This window comes from Dioscorea cayenensis, chromosome 9, assembly GCF_009730915.1.
Source record: "Dioscorea cayenensis subsp. rotundata cultivar TDr96_F1 chromosome 9, TDr96_F1_v2_PseudoChromosome.rev07_lg8_w22 25.fasta, whole genome shotgun sequence".
Classification (NCBI taxonomy): Eukaryota; Viridiplantae; Streptophyta; class Magnoliopsida; order Dioscoreales; family Dioscoreaceae; genus Dioscorea; species Dioscorea cayenensis.
Genome location: NC_052479.1, coordinates 20822448 through 20828370, shown reverse-complemented (window position 1 = coordinate 20828370; position 5923 = coordinate 20822448). Strand labels below are relative to the sequence as shown.

The window sequence follows — 5923 nt, the reverse complement described above, 5'->3', positions numbered from 1 at the left end:
TTTGGATGACTTTCTCAAAGATATTATGGAAGTTTTTATGGATGATTTTTCAGTTTTTGGGGACTCTTTCGATGCTTGCTTAAATAATTTCGAAAGAGTCTTAGTGAGATGCGAAGAAACGAATCTCGTCCTCAACTGGGAGAAGTGTCACTTTATGGTACAAGAAGGCATTGTCCTTGGACATAAGATTTCCTAGGAAGGTATGAATGTTAAAGGGATCCGCAGTTTCATGGGTCATGCAGGTTTTTACAGAAGGTTCATTAAGGACTTTTCGAAGATCTCCCAACCGTTAACCAAACTCTTGGAGAAGGATACTCCCTTTGATTTCAGAAATGACTGTCTGAATGCATTTAATGTGCTGAAAGAAAAGTTAGTGCAAGCACCAATTCTGAGAACACTGAAGTGGGATGAGCCGTTCGAAGTAATGTGTGATGCTAGTGATTATGTAGTGGGAGCGGTCTTGGGTCAGGGAGAAGCAAGCAATTTCAACCGATCTATTATGTTAGCAAGACTCTCACATGTGCACAAGAGAATTACACCACTACTGAAAAGAAATTATTAGCAGTAGTGTTTGCTTTTGATAAATTCAGACCATATCTCAACATATCTAATGTCACACTGTTCACAGATCACTCTGCACTCTGTTATCTCATGAACAAGGCAGATGCAAAACCAAGATTGATTCGGTGGATATTGTTATTGCAAGAATTTGACATGGAAATAAAAGATAAAAAGGTGACAGAGAATGTGGTTGCAGGTCATCTGTCGAGATTAGAAGATTGCGAAGGGCAAGAACTGGCAAGCAATGAAATTAATGATTTCTTCCCTGAAGAGCATCTGTATGTGGTACAATTATCAGAATCGAAAGATATTCCATGGTTCGCAGATTTTGCGAATTATCTGTCAGGATGGTTATTGAAGCATGGTTTAAGCTTTCAGCAGAAGAAGAAATTTGTCAGTGACCTTAAGAACTTTTTCTGGGTAGATCCTTACCTGTTCCGTATTTGTGCAGATAAGGTGGTGCGAAGGTGTGTTTCTAGGAAGGAAGGTGGGAACATCATTGCGCATTGTCACTCAAGTCCAGTGGGGGGCATTATTCTTCAAGTCAAACTGCAGAGAAGGTTTTAGCCGCTGGGTTCTATTGGCCCAACCTTATTCCAAGATGTTCATCAATTCGTTTTATGATGTGATAGTTGTCAAAGGGATGAAAATTTATCACGAAGGGATGAGATGCCTCAAAATCCCATGGAATTCTGTGAGGTATTTGATGTGTGGAGGATTGATTTTATGGGACCATTTCCGAAGTCCAATGGAAATCAATCCATTTTGGTAGCAGTTGATTATGTTTCCAAGTGGGTAGAAGCCCAGGCTCTCCCAACTAATGATGCAAGAACTGTGGTGAAGTTTTTGAAGAAGCTATTCACTTGCTTTGGAACTCCAAGAATTATCATCAGCGATAGAGGAACCCATTTTTGTAATACACAATTGGCGAAAGTGTTAAAGTGTTATGGAGTTCATCATCGTCTTGCTACTCCTTACCATCCGCAAACAAGGGGGCAAGTGGAGGTTACAAACAAAGAGCTCAAGAGAATATTAACCAAATCAGTGGAACAAGTGAAACGAGATTGGTCCGAAAGGTTGGATGACACACTTTGGTCTCATAGAACAGCATACAAAAAGAATAGGGACCACTCCCTATAATTTAGTGTATTGAAAATCTTATCATTTGCCTGTGGAATTAGAGCACAAAGCATACTGGGCAATTAAAGTGATGAATTTCGACTTGCGCAAATCTAGAGAGCAACGAATATTACATCTCAACGAGTTAGACGAATGGAGGATTAAGGCATATGAGAATGCAAGGATATACAAGGAAAGAATTCGGACGTGGCATGACAAGCATATTAAGATGGCGAAGGATTTCAAAGCGGGCGATCAGGTGTTACTATTCAACTCTTGTCTACGTTTATTTTCGGGGAAACTAAAATAAAGGTGGTCTGGTCCGTACACCATAACCAAAGATTCACCCCATGGAGCTATTGAGATTAACCATCCGGAGAAGGGCACATTTAAGGTGAATGGACATAGGCTGAAACCATATACTAGCTCTTTTTTGTAATTAGCCTTTTTATACTAGCTCTTTATCTAGTAAGAGTATGATATCTGAAAGGAGTCGAGTATCGGTAGGCACAGATCATTGGTATTGGATGTATTGTTAGGTTGTGCCGATTCAAATCTGCTCCGCTTATATTTTTCCGTTGTAGAAAAGAGATCCCTTACCCCCGCTTAAAAAAATGATGAATATAAGGCTGAAGGTACTATAGATCCTCTAACTCCCAATCGGGTTGCCTTCTCGGGTCTCACCGGTCTTGCCTGTAGGTCATGATGTTCCTCGAGATAGCCGTCTCCTGTCCCCCTGCTGGTGGGTAATCCGCTTCTGGGTCATCGCTCTGCTGCCTCTGGCCTATCCTTTAGGTACCTTTGGAAGGCAGAGAGCGTGACAATGTACACGCTTCACTGATCTTCTCATCAATTGCAGGGTTTGGTAGCCCGAAATTGACTTGGCTTCACCAAAAGGCCTCATCTTCAAAGCCCAGCTCGCGAGGCGTCCCTCTCGCTGTAGGGAATCTCCCCCTCGCCTCGCTCTTGTGACATGCTATGTTTCCCTTCTCCATTCCCAAGTCAATGGTGAGTCCCATGCGTCAGTTTGTTGTGGATATCAGTCTCACGCACTAATGCCTACAGGTACCCATAGTAGGCCGGCCGCCCTACCTAAAGCAATCATCATATCGGTCCCTAGGCCCCATTGCTGGAAAGGCTCGGCTTCAAAACCATACGTGGAGCTTCCGCCTCATACGGCTCCTCTATGGATGAGGGTAGGCCCAACCCAGGCTTGTGCGCTTAAGGTTGTTGTACATGACCTCAGTTGAGCATTCAGTTAGAGACGGTGATCACAGGTTCACCAGAGGAGAGGGTCTTGTGAGCAAGATTGCACAAACAAAGCCTTCTTCTGTAAATTAGAAATTTCAATTAAATTAAAAAATTAAATTAGGCTAGCCACCTTACTGATAACCAAAGAACTAGCAATGAATCCCCAACGACAAAAGGGTGGGGCATTTTCGGGGAGTAGCCCGCTTCTTCAGAAACTTCCTGACATATAGATTTAGGGAGCTATCGAAAGGTGACTGAAACACCAGAAACGGGGACTACCCGAGCTAATGATAGAGGCAAGAACACTTTCCAGCCAGGTCCCATTAATTGATCATAACGATATCGTGGAAATGCTGCACAGACACATATATATAGGAATAGAAAAGGAATCACCTTAATACTAAACCTGATCGAGCTCGGGATCTTCTTGGACATGGCAAGATCTAAGATAAGTGGCCAACCTCCTGGAGAGAGTGATGTGCATGGACCGGGTGAGTAGGGATGCAGCTCTGTGGACCGCTCGTCGGGCCTGATAGGTGGTTGTGTCACATCCTTCTCAAAGGAACCATATGTGAGACTCTCGCGTCATACTGCTCCGTCCTGGAATCTGGACCCCCCTTTCCTTTGACCAACGGGTCCTCGAACCTACAAAGAATGAATGAATTCATTGATTCAAGGTAGCTTTAGCCATTGATTGAAGCGGAAGAAGCTAGTCGCCAAAAGCGAAGCGATCTTTCGGGCCAGGAAGAAGGCCTTTTTTCTGGCGTGCAAGCTACCGCAAAATGAATGAAGGAAGAAGGCCTCCACATTAAAAAGACTAAAGAGGCATGGAAGGCCGACTAAAAGACTAGGACTACAATACAAGTAATGAGCGATAGCAAAGCCAAGCCTTCAGTTTTTGAAAGCCCTATAACTAGCTATCCTATAGCAAACAACTAACGCAAGCCTACTCAACTAATCTCATATAAACGGCTGTTCGCAACTTAACCAATAGAAAAAGACAACTACTTATTAAATTAAATGTAGTTGAGTGCTCCGTCCTTGTTCGGGTCTTGACCGGGTCCGAGCTTCCCATGCTCTATGCTGTTTGGGAACTCCGTAAGGGTCTTACCACCATCTTGATTTACTATATTTGAATTTGAGTCTTTGGGGTACTTTGGGATTATATTCAACGCCAAAGATTTGTGCTTGTGGGCTAGGGTGAATATAGCAGACCAGCGAATCTGGTGGTCGATAATCATTCGGACTTGGCAAAGGTTGTCGCGGTACCTGTAGTAGGATAGAGCACTTATCGTGATGCCCGCGGACCGATTTACTATATCTCTGTCACTGACGTTCGTCAAAGAGGCTACGTGGATTGGCCTGGGTCTTCTTCGGCTAATGAGACCTCGATCCCGAAGCCTTCTAAGTATCTTTTTGATAGGCGACTCTATCTGTATAGGGGAATTCACTGCTGAAAGATCCCGCCAAGTGTCCCCCTCCTTCCCCCATCACCTTCTAACCTGCGGGAGTATACAATGAAACCTTGCTCATGCCTGACCGTGAGATTGCCTGTTGAAACGTCCAATGGGACGTTGCTCCGACCTGAGCTATGCAAGAATGAGATCCCCTTCGATTCTTGCCGGATGTGCTTGACGGCGCCCATAATACGCTAACTGGGGGATTTCTTACTCCATATGTTCCAAGAGTCTCCCCTAGTTGAACAACGTCCAGTAGATGACCTCTTCCGCTCATCCCCTTTGTCAGCTCTTTTATCGGGATACTAAAACTTGGGTCCCTAAACTTGGAATGGATGGCGGAGAGTAGGTGGCAAACAGTTATATGGATATGGTGCTTTACCCGTAGATGCTTCTCCAGCTCTCACAAGAATTGTATGGGGGTCATCCCCTGAGGGCCTTCCCGAATGACCATACCGTGGAATTCTACCGTACGCCGTGCAGCTATGGTTGTTGATTCTGCAGAGCCCACCCAAAGGTTCAGGCCGGATTGTTGGAAGTGGGTGATACATTTTTGAATTTCTATGAGAAGCTTTACGGCACACCCCCCACAAGCACCCCTCATGAAGGGCGGAACCAAAAAAGGCCTTTTGTTTTCCCCCTTTCAGCGGCCCTTGTTGTTTTCCTTAACAAGCCCTCGAGCCTCCTTTCAGCCGCTTGCTCATAGAAGCCGCCGGGTTGACCCCAAAGGCCGAATTCTATGGTAGAGAAGGCTTTAATAAGAATTTGGCCAGGAGAGACCTTATTAAATATTGCAAAAGAAGGGGCCCACAGATAGAGCTGGGCGAGGAGGTGATACTAGTTATCAGGTCAGAGAGACGTGATCTAAGACTTAAGCCGGCAAAGCGTAGAGGGCTCCAATCAAGCAAGATGAATATCCCATTGAAGAGGAAGGTTATAAAGAACTGCCAGGGCTTATCCAGAACTAGAATCATGTAGATGAATTAGGTTATGATATGGAAGAAGGGGCAGAAGGAGGATCTCTTTCTCAACATTCAGCACCTCTGTGACCCAAGGCATATGACTTATCGTATACATCTTCATCAAGACCAAAGAAGGTGATTGCCATGTGAATTCGTTCCCATGGTTCGATCTTTCCATGTAAAACATGGCGTGTTTGAATGATGATCACTTTTACGTGAGAAAGGTGGACCACCCTCTAAGCCTAAGTATTCCTCAATGACCGATAGCGAAGTATTCCTCAAGAACCCCCATCAGGTAGTGAAATAGAGATCCTGAGATCCGATGTGAACAATCAGTCGAAGGAGCAGAGCGTGGGCGCACTCACTCTAATTGCGTACCTTTCGCATGATGGGTCAGCGAGGAAATGGGAACAGCAGCTTAAGCCATTAGGTGTAGGCGCTTTCCAGAGGTGGAAGATTCTAGTTCTTCCTATTTGACCCAAAACCGATCAATCTAGCCATGAGCAGGTTGAAGAGAGCTCTAACAGGCCTTGGAGGACCGAACCCACGTATGTGGCAAAATACGGGGATGAC

General features: G+C 44.7%; 1 pseudogene; it reads right to left on the bottom strand.

Annotated features, from left to right (window-relative positions):
• Positions 1-3877: 3877 nt before the first annotated feature.
• On the bottom strand, positions 3878-4992 carry LOC120268579 (annotated as a pseudogene).
• Positions 4993-5923: the final 931 nt, after the last annotated feature.